Source organism: Ambystoma mexicanum, chromosome 1p (assembly GCF_040938575.1).
Source record: "Ambystoma mexicanum isolate Mex_15411 chromosome 1p, UKY_AmexF1_1, whole genome shotgun sequence".
NCBI lineage: Eukaryota > Metazoa > Chordata > Amphibia > Caudata > Ambystomatidae > Ambystoma > Ambystoma mexicanum.
In genome coordinates this window covers 807093107-807106029 of record NC_090921.1, presented here as the reverse complement: position 1 = coordinate 807106029, position 12923 = coordinate 807093107, and positions in this window count along the sequence as shown.

Here is a 12923-nt window from a genome sequence, read left to right as displayed (position 1 = left end):
AAGTGGGACCTTCTACTGCCATGCCTTCTCTTTGCTTATAGAGAAGTCCCTCAGGAGGGAGTAGGTTATTCTCCCTTTGAGCTTCTCTATGGCCATCCAGTCAGAGGTCCATTGGCCCTGATTAAGGAGGGGTTGGAAGGTGCTCCTCCCCTCAAGCCAGTCAGAGTGACTGACTATGTGATAGGTCTCCGGAGGAGAATGTCACACATGATGGCAGAAGCAAGTGACAACTTGAAAGCTGGTCAAGCCCTGGTCAAACATTGGCACGACCAAAAGGCTAACATGGTTGAGTTTACTCAAGACCAGCTAGTTCTAGTTATGCTCCCAACAAGGCAGAGGGCCTTGCAAGACAAATGGATGGGACCCTTCAAGGTTGTGGGAAAACTTGGAGAGGTCAACTATCTGGTGGATCTGGGCAGACCCAGGGAAGCTCCTAGAGTCTTCCACACCAACCGACTAAAAGCATACATCTCCAGACCTGATGTAGGAGCCTTGCTTCTAGCTTCAGCTGCAGAGGAGGAAGAGAGTGAATCTCTCCCTGATCTCCTCAGAGGTATACCTTTAGATGAAAAAGTTGAAGGAGTCCATCTCTCTTCAGACCTGACACCTGAGCAACAAGAGGAGTGCAAATCTATGTTAAATCAGTTTGCCTCCCTGTTCTCACTGTCACCAGGCTTGACCCCTTGGGGCCAGCACGAGATACTCACTGGTGACTGTCTGCCAGTCAAAAGCAGAGGATACAGAATGTCAGAACATATCAGAGCCCACATCAAAGGAGAGGTCAAGAAGATGCTTGATCTCGGGGTAATAGAGCCCTCTACTAGTCCATGGTCTAGCCCAGTTGTGTTAGTACCAAAGGCAGGATCCAAAGACTTGAGATTCTGTGTGGACTATAGAGCTCTAAATGCAGTCACCAAGACTGATGCCCACCCTTTGCCCAGGACAGATGAGTTGGTGGATAAACTTGGTGCAGCCAAGTACCTCAGCACATTTGACCTGACGTCAGGCTATTGGCAAATAGCCCTGACAGACCATGCCAAGGAGAAAACTGCATTTTCGACCCCAGTTGGCTTGTACCAGTTTAAGGTCATGCCTTTTGGACTAAAAAATGCACCTGCCACATTCCAAAGGATGGTGAACCAGGTTCTGGCTGGGATGGAAGATTTCTGCATGGCATACTTGGATGACATTGCAGTCTTCAGCCACTCCTGGGAAGAACATGTGAACCACCTAGGACATGTGTTGCAGGCTCTGAAACAGGCCCATTTGACAATCAAAGCCAGTAAGTGCCAGATTGGTCAAAGTAAAGTGGTCTACCTTGGACATGAGGTAGGAGGTGGAGAAATAAGGCCTTTGCCCAGCAAGATTGAAGCTGTGCAAAATTGGACAACACCAACTACTCAAACCCAAGTGAGAGCTTTTCTAGGCCTCACTGGGTATTACAGGAATTTCATTGAGAACTATGGGACCATAGCTTCTCCACTGAATGTAATCTCCTCTCCCAAATTCCCTAAGAAGGTAAAATGGAATGAGGAGTGCAATCAGGCCTTTGAAAAACTGAAGAGAGCTCTTTGCCAGGCTCCCGTATTGAGAGCTCCTGACTACCACCAACCTTTCATTGTACAAACTGATGCTTCCAATGTAGGTATAGGTGCAGTTCTAAGCCAACTGGATGAGAAGGGTAGGGAGCACCCCATTTGCTTCATCAGTAGGAAACTGAAGGATCCTGAGACAAGGTGGGCAACTATCGAAAGAGAATGCTTTGCTATTGTGTGGGCACTGAAGAAGTTTAGGCCATACTTGTATGGTTCTACTTTTGTTATTCAGACTGACCACCAACCCTTGAGATGGTTAATGCAAATGAAGGGGGAAAATCCAAAACTATTGAGATGGTCAATCTGCCTGCAAGGGTTTGATTTCACCATTGAGCACAGGTCAGGGTGTCACCATCAAAATGCTGATGGACTCTCTAGGATGTATATCATCGACTAGAGGTATGAGGTTCATCCAGGAGTGGATTAAATCCTCCTGTCCCTTAGTCTGGGGGGGGCGAGTGTTAGGGAGAATTCTCTGTTTAGGCTGAATTTCCCTACCTAGTGAGTCCCCCAGCAGCTTTGCTGGATTTCTGGGGTTTAATTTTTTCTCCTGCCAAGAGTGAGACTCTTTTACCCTCACTCTTGGACATGTTGAAGTGTGTTTTCTTGGTTAAACCTTGTGTTGAATGGGCTATGGGGTCTTTTACTCCATAGGGCCTCATGTATTTTTGTGATGTGGGTCACACAGCACCCTCTGTGCCGTGACCCAGGGGTGTCCTAGGGACTCCCCAACATAGACTCCATACCCTGGGACTGACTACTGTCTCCCAGGGCATGTAAAGTCACCAAAGACTTTGCTAGTCTTGAATCCTGAACAGAACCAGTACAAACCATCATATTGTGGACGTACTGGCTGGGGCAATTCGATTGCCCCAGGGTCTGTTAGTCGAGGGGGCACGTCTCCGTCCCCCCTGATCGAGTTTTGGCTGGTGGCAGTGGAAACTACTTTTTATATTCGACCGCGAATATTTTCCTATGGGATTTCCCATTGTTTTAGGCTAACACATTTAATTATTTATTTACGGTAGCCTTAAACATACCGCCGGTTTATATATTTATTTTTATAACTCCGGTTGGGACTTTTTGCCAAAACTTGATTCTAAAATGGCGTTGGTGTTCGCCTCTGTAACTCTGACCCAAAGTGGAGCCCTTTGTTCCACTTTTGGCGGGCTTCTCCACAGAAGCCCTCCAAAGTGGTGCCACTCTGTCTGGGGTACTTAGGAGGGGTGGAGGGGGATTTAGGCACCCTGGACTGAGTTACCTTGGTAACTCAAGTCGCACTCCGTCCTGATTGGCCCAAGTGGTGAGCCGCCCGGCTCACCACTTAGCATGTTTGAGTGACAGCTAGGCTGGGTGAATGGGGGCTTGTTGCATAAAAGCAGGGCTTTGGGGACTGGGACTTCAGAAGTCGCCACAGGACCAAGAATCCGACGAGGGAAGAGCTGAGCCGACCTGCTTCGACGACACCACCCGGTGGAGCCCTGCTGAACCGGCTCACCACTTTTTCCCGACGACCGAGGAGAACTCTTAACGGAGTGGCTCCTTCCCTTGACTGGTGGGGACAACCAGTTTTCGCCTTCTTTCCGTTCTTTTGAGGTATCTCGTGGCCGCCTTGCCTGTGCCAAGCACCCCGGCATCCGGAATACCACACTTTACCCCCATACCGCGAAAGTCGGTACCAACCCTTTAACCGGAGGACTCCGCGGCTGGTTTCTTCCCGGGCAGTGCTACGACCTTTCTCTTCTGCTCTTCAGCGAGATATTCTTCTCCCCTGACCGACGTCGAGCCTTGCTGTCACTGCCTGGAACAACTGCCCCCGCTGGAGGATCCTTTCCGCTTAAGGTACTGTGTTCCGCCTGGCTTCCCTTGCCACCGACTGTACGGGGTAGATTTAGTCCCCGGCTTTCGAACCTGGGAGTGCCTGGGACACTTTGGCTAAACTTTCTGAGCCACTCTAAACTCTTTTTGACTCTTTGCAAGACTTTGAATCCCTAACTAACAGTGTGATCTTGGGCACATTTTCGCTCCGGCTACTCTAAGAGTGGGCCCGGCCTAGTGACTTTTGCTCACCTGTGACTTTATTCTTCTTTAAGCCTATTGCAAGTGTTCTGGACCTTAGAGTGGTGTGTCTAACCTATTTCTGCTTTTTCTCTCCCTTTCTTGGAAACTACTAGAGTGTCATCTAACGTTAAGCACTCACCTCTGTTTTAATTAAGTGGTGTTAACCTAGAGTTGTCTAGATAGGGGAAAGGATTGAATTTACTTTCATTATAACTGTGTTGAAGTGTTTTTACCATATTCGTTGCTAGAGTGTTTTTTTTTTTCTTATGTGTGTTTTTAAATAAATAACTATATTCTTTTGAAACCAAGCTCTGGTCAGTGTTTGCTTGTGCTATTGTGTTTTGGTACATATTGTGTATACTTTGCATACTGCCTAACTCTTCTTGAGAGAAGTCTGACTGCTCAGCCACAGCTACCAGGTAAATCTGGGTGGTACAGACTGCTACCAAAGGGGTTTACTGCTCTACCTGTAGTCTTAAATCTTTTGCAGTGTTCCCCAAGGGAACTGCACAGGTTTCTGCCTAACAGCGACCCCCTAGGGGTCCGCGGGTGCATCCCAGGGGGGCCCTGAGAGCTCAGCATGAAAAAAGATTTTTTTTTTTTTTTTTTTTTTTTTTAGATTGGAAGAAATGGGCAGGGGTGGCCCACATGGGCGGGCTGAAGCATGAAACTGTCTCAGGCAACAATGAAAAAGTGGCCCACAGTTGTAAATGGATATTCATTCCTTTAGTCACAGACTGGGCCTCATTACTACTATGGCGGACCAGTAACAACGGTGCTGGTAAGCTACCGGCACCGTTGCTACCGTTCCGCCATAGTAAGAGTTGTGCTCGTGGGTGCTTGACAGCCCCCGCCAGGTCTGACCTCAGCTCGTCGGATGCACCAGCACCGTTATTAACGGTGCCGGTGCATCCGAGCTCCCCATTCCCATTTGAGCCATATGGGGCTCAAATGGGAATGGGGATCTACCGGCACCTTCGAAAGGGCAATTATCATGTCCGCCTAACTCGGCATGACCTAGTAATTGCCCATTCGCGGGTGCCAGACCCGGATGCAACTCCAGTGGCAGCCGTGCCGGTTTTACCGGCACAGCTACCGCCAGAGTAGTTATGAAGCCCACTGTTTCAATAGTACCCAAAGGGGTGCTTTGTGTTAAAATGTAAGTAAATTGTGATATATTCAGCAACAATGGTCAACATTACTAACTGCATAGTTAAGTAACTCATCAAAATGGTCCCCATTGGCCAAAATGGTGGCCCATTTTGATTGGCCCAAACTAGCATTTTACATTTTTGGTACAGGCATTGCCCTATAGGCCTGTCCGAGCCTGGCGGCTCATCCATAATGGCAAGAGGCGCCCACCCAGTGGCCCCTCACCCATTATGGAGGAGCTAAGGAGCCAGCCCAGTGAAACAGTGAGCACTCCCTCAGCTGCTTTATCCAGCTAATGGAGTGCTCCTGGGCTGGCTGAACTGTCAAAGGGAAACACTGTTTCCCTTTGACAGTTCAGTTTAGTTCCCCAGCCGCACATGCTCACTGAGCCATGCAAGTGCTGGGGCGTTTTGCTTCGCCAGCATTGCATAGCTCATTGGAAATGCTGGCTGGGGCACTGCATGTCTGTATGTCCGAGGGGGAGCTCCTGCGCCTCCTCGCACATACGGACAGAGCAGCTGGAGCAGGCCGTTTCAGCACCCACACACAGGCCAATGCAGAAGGTACGTTTATGTTCATTGTTTTTATTTAAACATGTGTATGGATGCGTTATGAGTGAGTGTATGGTGATGGATGCTCATGTGAATGATAGAGTGATTGCTGTATGAATGTGCAGCGCCTTGCATATACACATAATCATGTTCATTGTGTTAGGACCAGTGGGGCCCAGGGGACAGGGATGGTATCTTTTTACCGGACATCTATCATTCAAAACCCTCTGCCTTGTCCACAAGGCTTTCTGGGGCCTGGGTCCAAAATACCTTCAGCTATTCCTCCGCAAATACCTCCCCTCTCGAGCTCTTCACTCCTCTACCTCCAACTCCCTCAGGGTCAGTCGTTTATCAAAGAAACGAGCTGGGGGTAGATCTCCGTCTTCGGCTGGGGCCTCCCTCTGGAACAGCGCCCTGCCACTCTAAAACTTGAGGAGAACCATCTTTCTTCCTGCACTCATCAGACCTACCCTGTCTGCTGCCTTAAACGTAGCACTTGCACATTGCTGGCTGCACTACCACTGTTTGTTGCCTTTATTATTTATTTATTGTTATTTATCTGTTTCTCCTCTGCTTCGCACTTTCCACTTCTCCCCCCTTCCATGCACTTTTCCCCTCACACTTGCGCGTTCTCAATGTCACTGGGCCTAGTAAGATCGCTGTTTTATTCTCCTCTGTTCCCCTCCCTTGCCTTGTCACGCTCTGAAACACTTGTGTACGAGCGCGATAGAAATAAAATATCAATGCCTGCCCCCTGGACTCCCAGCAACAATTGCAAACTGTTTGGCTATTTACCCATTTTTTGTTAAAAGTATGCTCTACAATGCAACATTTTAACCTATTATTTAAAAAAGAATTCACAGGGGGAAACCCCCCCGAACCTCCCCTTAATGCCCCTCCACTTAAAAAAGATTCACCAGCCGCCACTGGCCCTCAGACTGTGTTGGGAACGGGATGGGGGAACCGAGGGACTATGGTGGGAGCACAATGGGCGGGAACCATGGGATAGTGATGGGAGCAGAGTGGGGAGAGCCCTGGGTGTGTGATGGGGTGGGGAGAGACCAGCGACTGGGTAGGAGTGGGATGAGGGAGCCCAGCGACTTTGATGGGAGCAGGTGACGGCGCGCAATATATACTGTCCATTTGGCATTTCTGGGGGGTCCCGACCTGCCCAAATTTTGCTCAGGGGGGCCCTGGCCAAAAAAGTTTGAAGACCACTGAGTTAAAGGAAGAAGACTCTCCGGCGGGAGATCTCCTCTGTCGTTGGGAAAAAGTGGTGAGACGGTCCAGCAGGGCTCCACCGGTAGTGGTGTTGTGGCAGGTCGGCTCAGCTTCTCCCTCGTCGGATTCTTAGGTCCTGTGGCTACTTCTGAAGTTCCAGTCACCAAAGCCCTGCTTTCATGCAGCAAACCCCCATTCACTCAGCCTAGCTGTCACTCAAACATGCTAAGTGGTGAGTCGGCCGGCTCACCACTTGGGCCAATCAGGACGGAGTGCGACTTGAGTTGCCTAGGCAACTCAGTCCAGGGTGCCTAAATTCCCCTCCACCCCTCCTAAGTACCCCAGACATAGTGGCACCACTTTGGAGGGCTTCTGTGGAGAAGCCCGCCAAAAAGTGGAACAAAGGGCTCGACTTGGGTTGGAGTCACAGAAGAGAACACAAACATTTTAGAATCAAGTTTTGGCAAATAATACCAACCGGAGAATTAATATTAATTAAATAAACCGGCGGTATGTTCGAGGCTAACGTAAATAATTAAATAAAGATAGTAGCCTAAAACAATCGGAAATCCCATAGGAAAATATTCGCGGTTGAATATAAAAAGTAGTATCCACTGCCACCAGCCAAAACTCGATCAGGGGGGACGGAGACGTGCCCCCTCGACTAACAGACCCTGGGGCAATCGAATTGCCCCAGCCAGTACGTCCATAATATGATGGTTGGTACTGGTTCTGTTCAGAATTTAAGACTAGTAAAGTCAATGGTGACTTTACATGCCCTGGGAGACAGTAGTCAGTCCCAGGGTATGGAGTCTATACTGGGGGGTCACTATGACACCCCTGTGTTACTGCACTGTGGGTGCTGTGTAACACATATCACAAAAAACACATGAAACCCTATGGAGTAAAGGACCCCATAGCCCATTAAACACTTCTAGATCCAAAGAAAACACACTCAAATCATGTCCAAGAGTGAGCGTAAAAGTCCCACTCTTGGCAGGAGAAAAAAATAAACCCCAAAAATCCAGCAAAGCTGCGGGGGGACTCACTAGGTTAGGAAATTCAGCCTAAACAGAGAATTCTCCCTAACAGCCTGCTGTAAACATTTCCATGTCAGGTCCTGCTAAATTTTAAACTATACATTGTGCACTGTAATCCCATCTCTCTAAACTGATCTGTAGCTTCATGTAATGAATTCCATGCACCCCATTTTTCCTCCATGTGCATTGGACTTGCATATAGTATTTTTAAAGCAGTTTGATTCCAATTAAATAATGAATGTGAACCTTGCTGTCATAACGCTCTTCGCAAAATCTGCCCCAACATCACATTGGTAGTAACTGAACCCATTTTCAACAACTCTTCTGGGGTCAGGGAGATTCCATCACTTCCCGTGTACCAAACGCAAAGCAACCAATTGGGAACCAGTTGTAGTGATACACAAAATTGCAACCTTGCCAATCAGGGCTTTAGATGACAGCATTAGCCGCTGAAAGCCAATAGTGTATTCAAAGTATGTGCTAAAAATGCTGACAGTAGTCTGTTGTAGCACTTCCATTATGCAGTAGTGAGCTACAAGGAATATGCAGGCCTAGTATGAGTGATAGGTCACATTATGCATTGTTGATAGACAGGCAGGGAGAGGGCCCTAGCTCTGTAGCTAATAGGTATTTTTGGAGTGTTTGGAACATTATGGCACCTATATAGCGCTTAGATAGCCAGTCTTAAGCGCTATAAACACTAAGCTATGAGTGCATGCCTTTTAGAGCTTGCAGATGGGGTTAATACATCCCTGCTTCCCTTAGAATATTCTGCCTCACTAACGGTAGCCCTGCATGGCCCCAAGCTAATCTCCTTTTCTCTGGGAAGGCACTGATAAGACATTCCTGAGCTTTGGCAGATGGGCTCCAGGGAGCCAGGGAGGGGCTCAGAAGAAGGAGCAGTGGAAATTAACAGAGTTGGGTTTTTTCCATGAGCCAGCCTATATTTTGCACAGGGAAAGTTCTGGAACTGTGCGTCATGGACGGGCAGCACGAGATTATAAAATATCCATGCTCACATGACTCGGGTGGGAGATCGTCCTGTGGACTTGGTTCGAGCCAGATCAAGTGCCCGGAATTGGAGCTCTTGACGGCATCCTGCAGCGCTGTCCTCTGAGCGGGGCTTATTACAGCTATCTTATGAGGGCCAGGGTCTCCCAGTGCTGATTGAAGGGGCGTAAGACTGTGTTTCTCTATGTTTCTCTATGTTTATCTAAGTTCTATGTTTCTCTATATTTTGCATTTCTCTAAGTTTTGTGCTTTGTAATCTTCTCTAACTTGAATACCAAATGTATATGAAATTCACTGTTTAGAATAAATACTAAAACTTATTGAAGGTGTCATTGTCACTAGCATGAGATCACTGCTCAGCACAATAGAACCTGTATATTGGGCTGAATTGGGTAATTATTGCTCCCGAGGGCTGGTCCAGAGGACGATTTGGCCCATATCAAGACATTTGGTGGCAGCTTTGTGGGATTTGTGCAGAGCAGTGCCTTGCTGTGAAATGACAAATTGTGTGAGAGAACACAGTGCAGAGTGAGGAGCAGGCTGTCGCATTTCCTTGGTGGTCTCACTGCAGCTCTGAGACTTCAAAAGACAGCAGCGTTGTGACGGCTTGCCGTGGCCGATAGCTTGTGTGGTTAAGACTCCCTTCAGTAAATCAGTCGTGACTGACTTATTGCTTGGGAATGGAGCCAGGGAGTAGAAGGCGATAAACAAGCGGGAAATGGCTTTGTTTAAAGCGCTCCGATGAATGGTCAAGAAAGATATATGTTCAATTAGGAAAGAATTTTATCATGCGGTTTCCCCAGTTTAAAGTTGTAATTTGAAATGCAAAGTGAGACGGAGTTCTCAACTCTATTCTGTCATGAGGGCAGGGAAAAATAGTTGCAAGGATTTGACATGCAAATTGTGAATAGTAATTTAACCATTGACTCAGCCCCAGTGTGCTAGCGAGTGGGGGGCTGTAATGTTCGGAGGCGAAGGTTCGCTTTTTTGATGTATGCTTTTGAAGTGTTAACATTCCTGAAAAAAGATAACGTGGGGAATGAGCTGTGCTTAGGAGAAAGAGTAACATCTGTGCTGAGAGCCTAAAGGGTTTGTTTTTCTTTTGGCAACTGTAAATTCCATGTGCTGGTGGCGAATTCTGTTTAAAGGAAACACACTAAAATGGTTATATTGCATTTTAAGCTGTGCCATGCTTATAATGGGTGAGAGACTCACTTAAAAAAGAAAGTGAGTGATGTTATTTGGATTTTCGATTTTTGTGTATTGGTTTGAAATTGCAGAATCAGTTTGCAATGGTTTGGGGGGGAAAAAACAATTTATATTTTTCTAAATTGCCTCTAAATTGCCCCTGGAGTATTTTTGACTGTTCCCACGATATGCCATGGATTTGTACTGTTGCCTTATAACTGATGCATGTTTGGAGATAGTGACCTGTTGACTGTGATACATGATGAAAAAATGTTGTTGACACAATAACAGCCCACAAGCAATATAGAGTGTGGGTTGCTCTTGCAGGGAAACCGTGCAGGGAGCTGCACTAAACATGGCATTTTTTAAATGCACTGAAATAAGTGGTTATATTCTGGCAATGGTACAACAGAATGAAAAAATCTGTGTGTGATAAGATAACACAAAGATTTAGTGGGTTGTGGGTTCTTTTGAAAGATCGCACATTGCATTGGAGTGAGCTCGTGAAGCCAAACTACAAGGTTACGAGGAAAAAGGAGAGAAAAAATAACGTATGCTTTTAAATGAGACATTAATCAGTTTAAAACAGGCTAAAAGACGCTTTGACATTTTGCTAAATTACATGGAGTAGAATCTGATGAGAAGAAAAAGTGCCTCTTTTGAAAATAAGAGTCTTGCTGTGTGTGCAGAGCTTGTGCCTTGAAGCTGTCTTGGGCGAGGTGCAGGAAAGAGTTAATCTGGATGAACTGTCTGAAACGAGTGCCTTTCCATTGAAGCCGCCACAGTTTAAGAGTTATAGAGCAAAGAGATAAGCTTGCTGCGCGAAAGATAAACAATGACATTCCTGCATTCCATCCCCTGTGAGAGACACCGCAGCGTGAGCAAAAAAACTGAGGAGAGGGGGTGCAAAGACAGAAATGCTGATGTACACATGCTTTCTAACGGCATGCAATAACAGAGCTGATCAGAAGTAAGGAATTTGCCCAGTAACACTGGAAGGAAAACAAAGGCTGCATGCAGGATGGCAGATGGGCACATCACATCTGAACATTGGGGAACCTGTGCATCTGTGAATGGGCTAAGAAAAGACAGCTGCCCATTCTAACAGACATTGCCATGCAAACCGCATTCCCATGCACCATGTGATGTGATGTGAAGTGAAGCGACATTGCTGTGCAAGCTGCATTCCAGTGCTCCATGTGATGTGAACTGAAGTAAAGCGCTGTGCACTGGAGAAGAAACCTCTAGGCGCTTTGAGAAGAGAAAATACACAGCTGGCAAAATGCAAACTACATTGCCAGGGCTGGAGTAACTGACAAAGACATTATGGCATTCCAGATGGAAGCAAAACTGACAAAAAGCGCTTAGCCGTTTTGCAAGAGACAACATGCAGAGCGGGGCTTTGGAGTACAACATGAACACTGCACATTAGCCATGATCCAGAAGCCTCACGGCTTAGTGCAAGAATGAATGATTTGTTGAAGCAACAAAAGAAACTGATTTAGACTATCGCGCTCAAAGGGGTGGGCCAAGAAATCAGCAAACACCCTTTGAGAAAATGATAAGTGAAAAAAAAAAAAAACAGAGGCTTGGAAGACACTAGCTGTATGGAGAAAAATAAACAAAGCTGCTTGTGCAACTGCAGGCGATATTGGACTGAAAGATTTTACCTTTGAAAAATGGAGTGATGCCAGCAGGGCAAACTAAATCAAGATCATGAGACACTGGAAGCAAGTTGGCGCCTGGCATTTGTGATCGCTTTGGTGAAAAAGAAAAGCATTGTGCGACCTGGGTACTTATTATATGGCTTTTGTAAAAGCACAGATCAGTCTGAAGTACCATTGACCAACTATGATCGCATTGCACAAATGAGTTTGTGATTAGGCAGTTACACCCCGTATGGTTGAGTGTAAATAAGCCCCCAGAAAACATGCAGAAGGGTGATAAATAATTGCAGTAGCAATGATAAAGTGTGTAGTTACCTGATGAGACGTCTGAAGATGGGGGTGGTATTATGGGAAGGGGTGGATAACGCTGATATTGATGAATAATGACATTGTACTTTTGATGAAATCCTAACATTTCTGTTTGTATTTTGCCTAGGCAAAAAAGCAAAATGCATTTCACCATCTACAGAAGTAGATGTGTGCAATTTGTGGGTGACACTGATCAGTCAAGCAAACTGTGCTCAGAGAAAGCGAGTCAACTTTAAACGTGTCCTGCACCGCACTCAATGCTGCTAACATGCATGACGTATGAGGACATTTGTTCTGCAACCTGCGAAAGGTGTCCAACAGAGTAATAACTTTTGCTGAACTGGCACGGTGCAGACCTGGATAGTTATCAAATATTTGATGCTACACATTCAAATGATTCAGTTGCTGGAAATAACTTAATTGACATGTCTTGCCTTTCTTGTTTAAAGGACTGTGGACAATGAGTTGTGGACTGTGACATCATGCACCACAAACAGCTGTGTAACACAGCACTTGAATGCTAACACATTGAGAAATGGTTTTTAAATGCACTTTTTGAGATGAATCTGAAAAAACGAAATGGTTTTGCTCTTCCAACTGAATTGCTTTAACCAGAGATGTTTTGCTTTTTGGAAAAAAAAAAAACTTCTACGTTGCACGTAGGCAGGAAAATGATTTATGAATTGTTGGGGCAGCAGAATTATGCAAGCAGGAGCGTAATTTATTTTGAGATAAAATGAGTGCGCACATCAAAGTCACCTGTGCGTAGGTTAAGATCCTTAATTGAAGTAATGCTGCCAAGTGTGTGAGCTCTAATTTGAGATGGTAACCTTTGAAACACTGGATACTTTTACAGCCAGCTTAAGGCAGGTAAATGAAACCATGACTGACTTGATGTTTGATTTTATGACACGGTTTTTGTTAAACCAACCAGTTTCATGTTTTTGTGGGGACAGCTGTCTCCAGCACACTAATGCAAAGAGTCACCTTTTGATTGTAGACATTTGGAATAATTCTTTGGAAAAGCGCTACAAATGAGTATCCACATGGGATTGCTAGCGTACTGGCCTGGCACATTGTCAGACATCTTTTGTCACTGACTCATATGACTGGTGTCTATGAAGTCAT